The sequence below is a fragment of the Lactuca virosa genome, chromosome 1 (genome assembly GCF_052849685.1).
Source record: "Lactuca virosa cultivar CGN04683 chromosome 1, Lactuca_virosa_CGN04683_v6, whole genome shotgun sequence".
NCBI classification, from domain to species: domain Eukaryota; kingdom Viridiplantae; phylum Streptophyta; class Magnoliopsida; order Asterales; family Asteraceae; genus Lactuca; species Lactuca virosa.
Genome location: NC_136426.1, coordinates 49,761,131 through 49,775,692, shown reverse-complemented (window position 1 = coordinate 49,775,692; position 14,562 = coordinate 49,761,131). Strand labels below are relative to the sequence as shown.

At 35.4% G+C, this 14,562-nt stretch overlaps 1 long non-coding RNA gene across 2 annotated transcripts; it reads left to right on the top strand.

Annotated features, from left to right (window-relative positions):
• The first annotated feature begins 8,948 nt into the window (after nt 1–8,948).
• Nucleotides 8,949–10,263, top strand: LOC145126274 (uncharacterized). Of its 2 annotated transcripts, none has more exons than XR_013716410.1 (3): nt 8,949–9,305; nt 9,690–9,907; nt 9,982–10,263. It is a non-coding gene; the product is annotated as an uncharacterized LOC145126274 (long non-coding RNA). The 2 variants fall into 2 exon arrangements; XR_013716394.1 differs by having other exon boundaries at nt 8,949–9,423.
• The last annotated feature ends 4,299 nt before the right edge of the window (nt 10,264–14,562 follow it).

Sequence of the window (14,562 nt, the reverse complement as noted above, 5' to 3'; positions counted from 1 at the left end):
TAATTTACCTTTTCAATGGTTTTTAAATGCTTTTTAGGGGGGGAATACAAGTTTAACACAATAATAAATTGTGTTAATAACTGTTTGTGATAATAATCACACAGAAAGTTTTCGTATGCTTTTAAGAATTACCAAATATTTCCAAAATAACTTAAAGCCATGTTAAATCTTAAAAGTCATGTAAACTCTGTTAAATTCTTTGAAAAATGTTTTATAAACTATTTCAAATTATAAATGCCAAAATCATGTTTATATATGTATAGATATATAAATAAGATTTGAAGGGCTTAGGACTAATGAAATATCTTATTTCCTTTCCTTGTTTGGATGTGGAATTAAGGTTGTATTATTTGTCCAAAGGTCGTTTCCTTCTTAATTATATATATATTATACATATATGAGTCTAAAAGGTTACTCCTTTTAGTATCATTACCTTTGTATCAGGCTGAGCAAAGGTGATATTCCATAAGAATTCATGCTAATCAGATAGAACATATAAATTATAATAGCTATAATTTATGATTCAAAACTAAATATACAAGTATGATTCACGACTGTATACTTTCCAAGGAAATTACCAAAATTCATTCAACTATACCAAGATATGTATAACACCTTTAATATACGAACAACATATTAAAGAAGTAAAGATACATCATACATGGTTTGCATTAACAAAGGTACTATACAGAGTACCAGAGTTAGCAAATACGTGGTAATGTCGGGTTTGCATTAGCAAAGGTACTATACAGAGTACCCGAGTTAGCAAACACGAGGTAATAATACATCCTGCCGGGTTTGCATTAGCAAAGGTACTATACAGAGTACCCGATTTAGCAAACACGAGGTAATAATACATCCTACCGGGTTTGCATTAGCAAAGGTACTATACAGAGTACCCGAGTTAGCAAACACGAGGTAATAATACATCATACCGGGTTTGCATTAACCAAGGGTACGATACAAAGTACCAGAGTTAGCATTCACAGGGTAATAATAATACATCATAAATCTCGTTGAAACAATAAATTTGTGAGACCCTTCACGGTGTACTTATCTAAGTACGACCTTTTAAGTCCTGAACTATTAGCCATAATCTCTTGTAGGGAGAGCGTGAATTTGTGTATAGATCTATATGAGACTGACAATCCCGCACCTCTACTGTTCGCTACAGTTTGGCCGGCAGGCCTAGGGTGTCAAATATCATTCCAGTTCTGACGCCTGAAGAACGTCGCCGCAGGCATATCAGTCATATTAGTATGGTTAATAGGACTCACATGGATAAAACAACGAGTGAATTACAAAGTAATATACTTCTCTTATAACAGTAACAAAGTTAATTACATCCCGACCAGATATACCTTCAGTAGTTTTTACTCACAGTAAAAGCTACGTATCATGAAATCAAGTATTGTACTTCTGGTTTTGAACATTTAAAACCACAAGGCAGTATTATGGATAATACAATACTCTCCAGGATTAATACTAAGGTTTTTACTATAGAACAGATATAACTAAGAACACTGATATTGCCATATTTATACATATTTTTAGGCAATATTTATTTACATTTTTAATAATATTTTGGTTAATTGCATAGGATAATGGTACTTATAAGGATAAATTGTTATTTGCAGCCAAAATAGAAGCATCTTCGAAGATAGGGACTGAAATTGACAGAATATGGAACTTTGGAGGATTGAAGGAAAGAAGAACGGAAAATCACCCAAAAGACGTACTCACGATGTGAACAATTCATGGTTCACGACGTGAGTCGAGAATTCTAGAAGATATGCATGCGGGTGGAAGAGTCCTTGCCGAACACGGTTATCTAATATTCACGACGTGAATCCTTATGGTTCACGACGTGAACTCGGGAAATCAGAATACTATAAATTCCCTTGCCCATTACGATTTGAGGGACTTTTTGGCTAATTAGAGGGTTTCCAGAAGACGATTTCTAGCAGAGGAGAAGTTCTGGAAAAAGGTTTTCAACACCAAAGGAGTAGAAGTTCATAATTTAGTTTACTTATTTGATACTTATGAACATGTTTGCATATTTAGTAGGTGTTAGTTTGTTAGTTGCTATTATGAGCAGCTGAATCTAGCTACTCTTGTTTAGCTAGATGAAGCTTCTAACTTATGAATAGCTTAATTTTGTATGGATTTATTTAGTTGGTAAATTGCTTGTGTTTGGTTTATAATTACCTAGCATGCTTATGGTTGTTTCTTTAGTTGCTTGATTCCATGTTCTGTGTAGCTTAGTGACCATTAACTGCATGAACTTGTTTACCTAATGATTTAGTGAACATTAAATTGTTAGAGCTAGGATTGACCAATCTTAGTTAGTAATTAAAGTAAATAGACTTAGATGTGCTAGAGAACGTAGATTGTGACTATAATTGCGTTTACATAATAAATTTTACATAGCATATTCATATTCATAATTGGTTATGTGTTTAATTGTGTGTGACCATACATAGTTTTACATGAATTAATTAATTATTGGTAAAATTAGACTTAAATTACTAATATAATTAAAACCAACTTGATAATCCATAATTATTAGTTGGCCATAAGGACGAAGTGGATTCGAACTAAACAAGAGTACTTTTACTTATTGATTGAATTTGAGCTAAGTTCGTCTGATCTTGTAAAATCAGATAAAACCCTTTTTAAACTTGTTAATAATTAGGTTAATTTGATAGCAAGTAGATTAATTAGTAACACCGTTCCCTGTGATCGATACCCGACTTACCCAACCTATACTATAATCTGACTAGGTACACTGCCTATAGGTGCATAGTTGGTCTAAGTTTGTTAGGTTATAAATATTAAAATTAGTGGGTACTTTTGTGCACATCAAACACTTTTACAAATGAAACGGTTTATGGGATTAAACCACTTTTACAAATGAAACGGTTTATGGGATTAAACCACTTATACAAAGGAAACGATTTATGGGATTAAACCACTTATCAAATGAAACTTAGTCATTCAATCATTGTAAACTAGTATAACATAAAAGACCTTTAGTGGTTAATTCTATAATTCCTTAGTTATTACATCAGAGTTGTATATAAGTAATGTCCGATTGACAGTGAAATGTGTGACTTCCGCCTTACTTCCTGTTCCTTGTTTGGTTGTGGGCTTAGGGCAGATACACCCATTTGACTGTCCATTCGATATTGGGTTATATATAATCAGTATAAACTAAGTAATTACAGAGGGAAACTATTGAGGTTATCAACTAACCACCTCAGGAAATATAGGATTTCCTGGAGAAACCAGTGAACTTATTTAAAGAACTTAGGGTATACTTAACAGAACTAAAATATTTATGAGCTCACCAGCTTAAATGTTGATCTACTCTTTCCAAATAACTTGTATTCTCAGGAACCCAGTAGACAAGTACACTCCGGAAGCTTTTGAGAAGACTACCTAGTACCGTACCGCGACTCTTGTCTTCTACTGTACCTACTTTAGTGTTTGAATATGTAATGTTTAAACACTTATGTAAAACTTATACTTATTAATGCAATGGTTGTTTGTACTTTGATTACTATATTGCATGTGTTGTGATACTTACCTAAAGTCCTCCGCCCCCGAATGTTTCCGCCATTCTGGTTTGGGGGTGCGACAGTAAGCCTATCATTCATTCAAGCTTAGAAACTCACTTGAGTATGGTCTTCCTACCAATGTGAGATTCATTCCCACACCCACCTCTTTTGCTAACTTTTATTCTCAAATTTGAATAATTTCATGTCATTTTCACATGTACGTACACACACACACACAAAAAAACAAACAAACAAACAAACAAACATCATAAATGGTCCCTGTGGTTACCCAAAATCTGAAGTTTAGTCCCCGTAGTTTAAAAACCTCATAGATGGTCCCTGTGTTTTCAAAACTTTTGACGATTGGTCCTTATTGCTAACTTCGTTAACTTTTGTCCGTTAATTGAGGGGCATTTTCGTCATTTCACACCACAGGGACCATTGATGATCTTTTCAGATATTTTTTAAAAAAAGAAAAAACTAAATATAATTATTTAATATATAATCTCTCTCTCTCTCTCTCTCTCTCTCTCACCACTGGTTAATCTGTTTCAACTAATTCCATCGTTCATCCACATTCCCAATCTTATGCTTCACTCCTCTATTGTCAAACTCGAATTCCATCCCTTTGCCTTCTAGGAGCTTGTATCGTTGTAGGTATTAATCGCCAGGACCTGTTAGGGATTTTAGTTGAAAACGATGTCAGTAGTGACGGTGAGGATGAAGGCTAGGGTTCCGACAACTTCAGGCGATGCATAAAAACAATGGATCTCATCTGAATCTGAAGATGATAGCCGATAGATCGCCCCTAATTCTCATTTATTGAAGATCGTTTCTGCCATCGAAGGAACTCAACCATTGAAGATCGAAACAGAAATCTCGTCTGTTGCATAATTCCATCACCCCCTTTCGAGTCTGATCTCGATCAATAACGATCAGGCTCATTTTTTATTTCTAAATATGAAGATGCTCTGGCCTCGTTTTGTGGTTTCTTCTTACAACCTCGTGTCTGTCTCCCCATCCAGGTTTCATACATTTTTGAGGTTTGAAAAGGGTTGTTCATAATGGGGGCAAATCAAAATGGAGATGGGGATTACCGAAGCAGAGAGGGGAGTAGAGGTGGAGATGGCTATTTACCTAGATTTGGACCTCTAAGACGAGAAAGATACGAGATGAACAGAGAGAAAATGGTAGTGAGGGTGGGTGTGGGGTTAAACCCTTCTGAGATCATCCCTTTCTCGAATAACTACGATCAAGCCTTCCAAAAGATATGATAACCAATTGATTTTTGATTCATTTGTTTCTACTCCTAATGTGCTTAATGCAAACATGTTGATTGGTGCTAAGATTTCTTTCCCCTGATTTCTGGCTTTTGAATCCGTAAGAGAGAGGGTGTGTATTTGTTTTGAATTTGGTTTGAATCTTTATAAAAAAAAATCATCTTTGTATGGATGTGTATGAATCTGGAAAAGAGATAGGACGTGCACTTGTATTGAATTTGGTTTGAATCTTTATACCACCACCACCCGTTAACACCGGTAACACCACCATCTGATGAAGATTCGATTGTGTTTTCCAGAGAGAGAGAGAGAGAGAGAGAGAGAGAGAGATTTTATATATTAAATAATTATATTTAGTTTTTTCTTTTTTTAAAAAAATAACTGAAAAGATCATAAATGGTCCCTGTGGTGTGAAATGACGAAAATGCCGCTCAATTAACGGATAAAAGTTAACGGAGTTAGCAATAAAGACCAATCGTCAAAAGTTTTGAAAACACAGGGACCATCTATGAGGTTTTTAAACCATGGGGACTAAACTTCAGATTTTGGGTAACCACAGGGACTATTTATGATGCTTTTTCAAAAAAAAAAAAACTACTGTACACTTGTTGTACATTTGTCATAAATATAATAAAATACAAAAATTGTTATTAAATAGATAAGTATCGTGTGTATATATATATATATATATATATATATATATATATATATATATATATATATATATATATATATATATATATATATATAGAGGGTTAGGTTCATGTGAGACGGCCTAATTTTGTGAGACTGTGAGACGCAATCCTAGCCACTCATTTAGTAGATAAAAAAAACATTTTTAAAATGCAAAATAATTGAAAATTTTCGAAAAAAAAAATTTCAAATATTATTTTCGGAATTTATATTTTCCAAAAAAAATAAAAAAAAAATATATCAATAAAAATAAAAAAAATACATTTTTTTTTACATATTCTAGTAGAATATTAGAATATTCTACATATCTGACAAATCTAGTACAATATTCTAACATTTTAAAAATCACATTAGAATATTTACAGTGTAATATTCTATTAGAATATTTCACATATTTTTCAAAAAAAAACGGTAATTTTTTTTATTTTATTTATTTTATTTTTATTTTTTTTATTTTTTTAAGGTAATTAAAGTTCCGAAAATAATAATTAAAATTTTTTTTTTTGGATTTTTCCTTTTATTTTGCATTTTAAAATTATTTTTAGATTTGGTCTCACAAAATTAGCATGGTGTCAAATGAACCTGAACCTATATATATATATATATATATATATATATATATATATATATATATATATATATATATATATATATATATAATAAATGGAAAAAAAATGTTCTGATTTTTATGAGGCAATTGACATTTCTTTTTTGTTTTAAGGTTCAACGCCGAATTAAAAAATCATAAAAAGATAAGAGTTGTTTTTTTTTAATATAATAAATAAAAGATATCTTAAAAGGTTCCAAATATGATTTAAAGTGTTGGAAAATGAAAGCAATGATTGGTTATCGTCTTCAAACGAATGTCCATGTGAAGCTTTCCTTTTGCAAAGGAAAATATATTCTTTATCTTAACAAAAAAAATCAATATTTTCATTATTATATATATAAAGATCTAGGATTCTCTTGACCTAACAAGAAGGGTCTATGGCTCCATGATTTCTTTCACCCACTAATAAGCATTCTCAAATTACAACTTCACTTCAACACTTTTTACTTTATGATTTATTGTATAAAGCTTGAGTTTCGACTACATTTGATTTTGACCACTACCATAAGCGAATTAAAATGCGGTCATCACATTTAGGTTGTATTTGATAATTGATACTTTAACTAACTAACTAAAAGCTAACTTATAAGTATAAGCTAGATAAATTATTTTAATTATACCGGTAAACATACAATTATAATAAACTTTAAAAATAAACTGGTCTATAAACATAGCACAACAGAACTTTAATTAATGAATTAAAAACCAAGAAAAACTTTAGCCAATTGCCCAATTCGGTTTCAGAGATGCACTTTATACTATTCGATTTAAGTTTTCTTTTTACAGCAAAAGTTTTATTTGAAAACTAACAAAAGTCTAAGGAGTTGTACAGGAGTTACGATTCAATAATATGGTTACATTCATAAATAATAATAAAAAAAACTAATTTGTTAAACAAACAAGTCATTGCTCTTTGGGTTAATGATAAAAGATATTAGTTTAACTCGATTTGTATAACACCTAAAATCATTAGCTAAACCAAACTAATCATTTTGAGATGTTTTAAGCATTCAATACCTACCCCATTACAAAATTAAATATGATACTGAATTTAGAGGCTAAAGGTTTCCATTAATATAATAAAGTAATCTTGAAATAATGATTGAATTAAGTATGCAAATGTTTAATTTTTGAATGCATGCACCAAAGACGAAAAGTCCACATGCTGGATTCCCAAATTAGATCGTATCCCTTAGTCTAATAAGATTTTCATGACCCAAAATAAAATAAAGAACACACTTAATAATAGTGCCAAATCATTGCTATATATATATATATATATATATATATATATATATATATATATATATATATATATATATATATATATATATATATATATATATATATATATATATATATAGAGAGAGAGAGAGAGAGAAAGAAAGAAAGAAAGAAAGAGAGCTACGTTAATTGTTTCTCACATCTGTTGTGTGCTACAATGCACCAATAAAAATTTAGTAAAAAATTAATTATTATTTAATCAAATAAAAATAGATATTAAATGATTTCCATAATTATATGTATATTAAATGATATCAATAGTTATAATTTTTTTTATGGAAACTAATTAAATTTGTCATTAATATCAGTAATAATATTCTTTCAAAATGAATTCGCATCTAGTTTTTCATGTATGGGTTCGTATTTTGTTTCATGACACTCATTTAAAATACAACAAAGTTGCCTAGAACATGGAGAACGAGAGTGTATTCTAGTAGAATAAGAGTTTATTATAGAATAATGAAAATATATTCTAACAAAATGAGAGTGTATTGTAATAGAATACACTCTCGTCTTCATATTTCATGCAACTTTGTTGTATTTTTAGTGAGTTAGTCCATAAACAAAACACGAACTCATATATAAAAACCTAGATGCGAATTCATTTTGAAAGAATGTTATTGTTAACATTAATGACGAATTTAATTAGTTTCCATAAAAAAATTATAATTATGGATATCATTTAATATACATATAATTATGGAAATCATTATATCTATCTTTATTTAATTAAATAATTATTTAATTTTACTAAATTTCTATTGGTGCATTCTAGCACACAATAAATGTAAGAAACATATGAACCTAGCTTTATATATATATATATATATATATATATATATATATATATATATATATATATATATATATATATATATATATATATATATATATATATATATATAGGGTGAGGTTCAATAGAGAACCATAATTAACCAAGGAACCAATCTTTTTTTCAACTTTTAGAACTTATTTTTTATCAAAAAAAAAAACTAAAAATACAGAAATTCATAACTTTTTATCCTTTTTCCAATGATATCAAATTCGATTTTTTTTACGTCAAATTCACAATGTGAATCTTTGAAAATTCACAATGTGAATCCGGATTCACACGGTGAATCCGAAAAATATTTTTCACATTCACAATGTTAATATATGAATTTATATATTTTTAGATTTTTTTTCGATAAAGAATAAGCTCTAGAAATTGAAAAAAAAAATTGGTTCCTTGAAGAACCAATAATTATGGTTTTCTATTGAACTTTTCCCTATATATATATATATATATATATATATATATATATATATATATATATATATATAGAGAGAGAGAGAGAGAGAGAGAGGGAAAATCATTTCAGAATCTATAGTTTCCCGAGAACCTAAGAACCAAACAATGACCGTTAGATCAAAATAATAGAAGGTTGAAATTCTTTATGGCAATTTTGTAAATAATTAAAAGAATAAGACATGGGCTATCTAATTAAAATAAATCAAAGGGCATTTTAGAGATAACAAAATTTACATCCCTTGATCACATTGAATCGTTAAACCTATACTCTCTCTCTCTCTCTCTCTCAAACCAACCATCTGCCCCCTCCCCCAGCGACCTTCTTCTCCAGCGCTTCTCAAATCAATATTCTTCTCCGGCACCATTGTTGCATCTCCTACGTCAATGATTCTAGTCATAGATGCCAGTTTCCCCAAAAATCAACTTCACCGCCGATTTCATCTTGTTACCGCCTACAAATCTGGATCCCAATCAATCCGATTTATATCGCCGTCGATCGCACCTCCCAGATCTCCATCACTTTCCACTGGCGTCGAACTTCATCCACGCAATCAATTTCTACAATCGATTTCTCACCGTTAATACAAGTAATTTCTGAAATCGTTTCCAATCCGGTTTATGCTATCAATTTCTACCGTCGATTGTTGCAATCAATTTATTCACTCACGATGAACCATGTAATCAAATGTCTTCAAAGCAACTAAGGTTTAGAACTATCTATTGTATATGATATATTTTGAAAGTCAATAGTTTTAAACCTAATGATTTCTAAAACTCTCTGTTTGTAGTTTTTTGGTTTTATGAATTTTTTATTCCATTGTTGATTCCTTATTGGTTAATATAGATATTAATATTAAATAGGAGTTGATAGTTAGATAAAACAAAATCAATGTGATTCTAAATATATATTATGAATCTGTTATCTTTATGTTAATCAGGTTAGTATTCTATTATGAATCTGTTAATTACAGGTACCAATTTGACTGTGTGATTCTATGATCAGTTTAGTCCCATGTTTATTGGTCAAAAAGTCCCATGGTCATCAGACTCTACAGTTATACGAATGCCTATTTCATCAAAGTTCATTGAAGAAGGAACTGAATGTGAATGGACAGAAATAAAGTTGATATTTGAAAATTTCATTAAGCATGCCTCTAGAACACTCGTATTTCTAAAGTTTGTTTATGAGGTAATGAGAAGTGAGAATCTATATTTCAGACATCTAGTTATTGCTTATAAAATTTAACACTTTCTTTGAATCAGGTGTCTTTATCAACATGGGAAGAAAAGGAACCACAATCTTCACAAGATTTTTTAATCTATGTGGACTCATCACATACTCTTTGTCTTGCTTGCAGTTTACTTTCCATTTGATGATTCTAATCTTATGAACCTATATAAAAAAGTAAGCATTATATGTAGTTGTGTTGTATGCTTGATTTCCTTTTTGTGATCATATTGTAATTAGATATATTTAGTGACTGTATTGTATGTTGCTTGAGAAATATAGTTTGTTTTATGCTCTTATGGTCATATTTGTAGTGACATTGTTATTGCTTTTGTATATCTATGAAGGCTCTTTGGCTAATGTTCAAATTTAGTTTCTTACAGGAAAGCATCTCTTGTACCTGACTCTGTAACAACGTAAATTTTAAAACAATTTTTCATTTTTCATACATGATAAAACTCATAATATTCTCAAGATCTCATGTGTCAAATGTTATCATAATAAAACATATCCCAGAATCTCAAAACATAATCCTCTGCCAGTGTGTACAAATCATGTCGGCGCCTTCCCGCGATCCTCGCTGGTACCTGAAACACATACCTGAAAATTCGGATGTTACAATTCTCCCCCACTAGAATCAGACTTCGCCCTCGAAATCTTACTGTGCAAACAGCTCTGGATGCTGCTCCCGCATCTCTGTCTCCGGTTCCCAAGTCAGCTCGGACCCTTTCCGATGTTGCCACTGGACCTGAAGTAGGGGCACCTCCTTGTTTCTCAGCACCTTGATCTTCCGATCCAAGATCGCGATCAGCCTCTCAATGTAATTCAAACTCGCGTCCACCTGAATATCCTCTAGCGGCACAACCGTCGTTTCATCGGCTATACACTTCCTCAACTGGGATACATGGAAGGTATCATGGATCTGACTCAACTCCTCGGGTAGCTCCAGACGGTATGCTACCTTACCTACCCACGTGGTCACCCTGAACGAACCAATGTATCGGGGCCCCAGCTTGCCCCTCTTCCTTGACCGGATCACTCCTTTCTAAGGAGATACCTTCAGGAGTACGAAATCTCCAACCTGGAACTCGAGCTCGGATCGTCGTCTATCCGCATAACTCTTCTCACGGCTCTGGGCTGTCAGTAACCTCTGTCTGACCTGTTGTATCTGCTCAGTCGTCTTAAGCACTATCTCAGTGCTACCCATCACTCGTTGCCCTACCTGTAACACCGTAATTTTTCAAACAGATTTTTCATTTCAAAATCGCATACTTTTCATAACATATTGTGTAGAAATCTCGTTTATTCAAAATACAAGCACAACTCCATTAATAATCCAGGATCCTCAAAATACAACTCTTTCTCTGGTGTGTACAATCAAACCGGTGCCGTCCCGCGATCCTGAGAAAACTTGAAACACATAACACTGTAAGCACAAAGCTTAGTGAGTTCCCCAAAATACCACATATAGCACATATTAGTCACTCGAGGCTATAACTATGTGGGCCTACTGGCCCTAACTCTGTGGACCCTCTGGTCCTAACTCTGTGGACCCTCTGGTCCTAACTCTGTAAACTCTGGGATACACACAACATAAATCACATAGAAATAATGCAGTGCAATACATCACATACATAACATACAAGATACTCTGTCACATAACTCTAATTACCACTCAAGGTAAAGTCTAGTGAGAAGACTCACCTGACCAGCAGCAAGTAAAGACCCCGCTCCCGAATCTCGAACTAGCCTCCACCTAACACAAGGGATGAATATCTCTAAGTGATACTCTAATCACAACTCTAATGACCGAAGGTTATTCTTCCTCTCTTTAACTCTTTGAAGTGGATAAAAGACCATTTTACCCCTCCATGGTCTCTACTACTTATGTTGATCAAACCCCAAAGTCAACAGAAGTCAAACTCGAGTCAACAGTCCATGTTTGACCCGACTCGCCGAGTGCACCCTTGCGACTCGTCGAGTCCACTTACTTTCCTCAGAAATCTCGTGACAGTCCAGCTCAGCTCGTCGAGTTGACCCCCAACTCGTCGAGCTATCGCCTGATTCGGTTCCTCGGGACAAACCCTAACCAACTCGTCGAGTCGGCTCATCGACTTGGCGAGTTCATTCAGACCAAATGTTCATTCAGCCGATTTGAGGCAGATCCATCACCCCAAACACTAGATCTACCATCCTAAGGGTCGAATGTCACGTAAAGCTGCAAGCTTTACGTTTAAACATGGCATATAAAGCTCATAATGCCAATATAACTCTAACAAGGATGATTAACCATAATAACTCTTCTATGGTTAACTAAAGCTATAATCTTTGGACTCTCTGGACCTCACAAGGTCCAGATCTGAAGTCTAGGCCTCATGAGAGACCTTATGCATACAAAGTCCCAACAATGGTGGAAGAAACCCTAATATTCCATATCTATAAGATCTAAGCAAAACAACAAGAAAGGTGCAAGCTTTTACCTCTTACTCAAGCCCTTGCATGAAGTTACACCAGATCCACTGATTCTCTAGCTCCCTTGATGGGTGATCTCCTCTTCTCCTCAAGAGATGCACTAGTTTACTCCAAGTTTTAGCTTCTAAGACTCTCATGGCTCTCCATACACGTTTAGGGTTTTCTCTCAAGGAAGGGTAGCCGCAAATGAGGCTATAAGTTCCTTTAAATAGGTCTCAAACCCGGGAAATTAGGGTTTCTCTGCCCAGCACCTACTCGGCGAGTCCCTCCTCTGACTCGTCGAGTCCATTCATTAAATTCACGTGATTAACTCGACTCGACTCGGCGAGTTGGTCCCTCAACTCGTCGAGTCCCTCCTTAAATCACAAGATTAACATACACGATAATGTTCCTGGAAATCCGGATGTTACACTACCTCTCCCCAACAGATGGGAGTTCGACACCTCCTCCCATACAAAAGCTCGAAGGGAGGCATACCAATACTCGAATGGTGGCTGTTGTTGTAGGAAAACTCAGCCAAATGTTGGTATGTATCCCAACTTCCACCGAAGTCCATAACACATGCTCGAAGCATATCCTCAAGTGTCTGAATCGTCCGTTCACTCTGTCCGTCCGTTTGGGGGTGGTAAGCAGTGCTGAAATGCAATCTTGTATCCAACTCATCATGGAACTTCTTCCAGAATCTGGAAGTGAAACGTACGTCTCGATCTGACACAATTGAGACCGGCACTCCATGCCGCGACACCACCTCCCTCACATATATCCCTGCCAGCCTCTCCGCAGAAGAGCTCTCACTGATAGCAAGGAAGTGAGCGCTCTTCGTTAGCCGGTCCACAATCACCCAAATTGCATCAACACCCCTCGCGGTTCTCGGCAATTTGGTGATAAAATCCATAGAAATATGTTTCCACTTCCACTAGGGTACCTCCAGTGGCTGCAACTTGCCATGCGGGCGCTGGTGCTTGGCCTTGACCCGACGACAGTTCAAGCACCTCTCTACTATCCATGCAACATCCCTCTTCATACAGGGCCACCAGTAGTCTTTCTTCAGGTCCAAATACATCTTCGTGGCCCCGGGGTGGATCAAGAATCTCGATCTATGCGCCTCCTCCATCAGGGTGCTACGTGCCCCGCCCGTATACGGCACCCAAATCCGACCACGAAAGGTCATGAGCCCTCAGCCATCCGTCACAAACTCGGGCACCTAACCAATCACCCGCTCCCTTTTGCGATTCTCCGGTCTCACAGCCTCTGCCTGGGCCTCTCGGATGGTATCCAACACCGGAGTCATCACCGTCATCCTCATACAAATATCTCGTATCGGAGCACTCTCCGCCCTACGGCTCAGGGCATCGGCTACAACGTTAGCCTTGCCCGGGTGGTACAGGATCTCGCAGTCATAATCCTTTACCACATCAAACCATCTCCTCTGGCGCATGTTCAGGTTGGGCTGATCCATCAAGTACTTCAAACTCTTGTGGTCCGTGTATATGATACACCGAACCCCATACAAATAATGACGCCATATCTTGAGGGCGAACACCACGGCCCCCAACTCCAAATCGTGGGTGGGATACCTCACCTCGTGAGGCTTCAGCTGCCTCGATGCGTACGTTACCACGTGCCCTCTCTGCATAAGCACCGCACCCAACCCCGATATCGATGCGTCACAATACACCACGAAATCCTCCATTCCCTCTGGAAGGGCTAACACCGGGGCTTCGCACAGCTTCTGGCGAAGAGTCTCAAACGAGGTCTGCTGCTCTGGACCCCACGTAAAAGCAACGCCCTTCCGGGTTAACCTGGTGAATGGCACGGAAATATTGGAGAAATCCTTGATAAATCTCCGATAGTAGCCGGCCAACCCCAGAAAACTCCTAATCTCGGTGGGGGGCCTCGGCACCTCCCAACTCATCACTGCCTCAATCTTTGCCGGATCGACCAATATCCCATTCTGATTAACGAGATGCCCCAAGAACTGGACCTCTCGTAACCAGAAATCACACTTGGAGAATTTGGCGCAAAGCCTCTCCGATCTCAAAACCCCGAGGACCTCCCTCAAATGCTCCTCATGCTGCTCTCGGGATCTCGAATACACCAGAATATCGTCGATGAACATGATCACCAATCGATCCAACATCGGC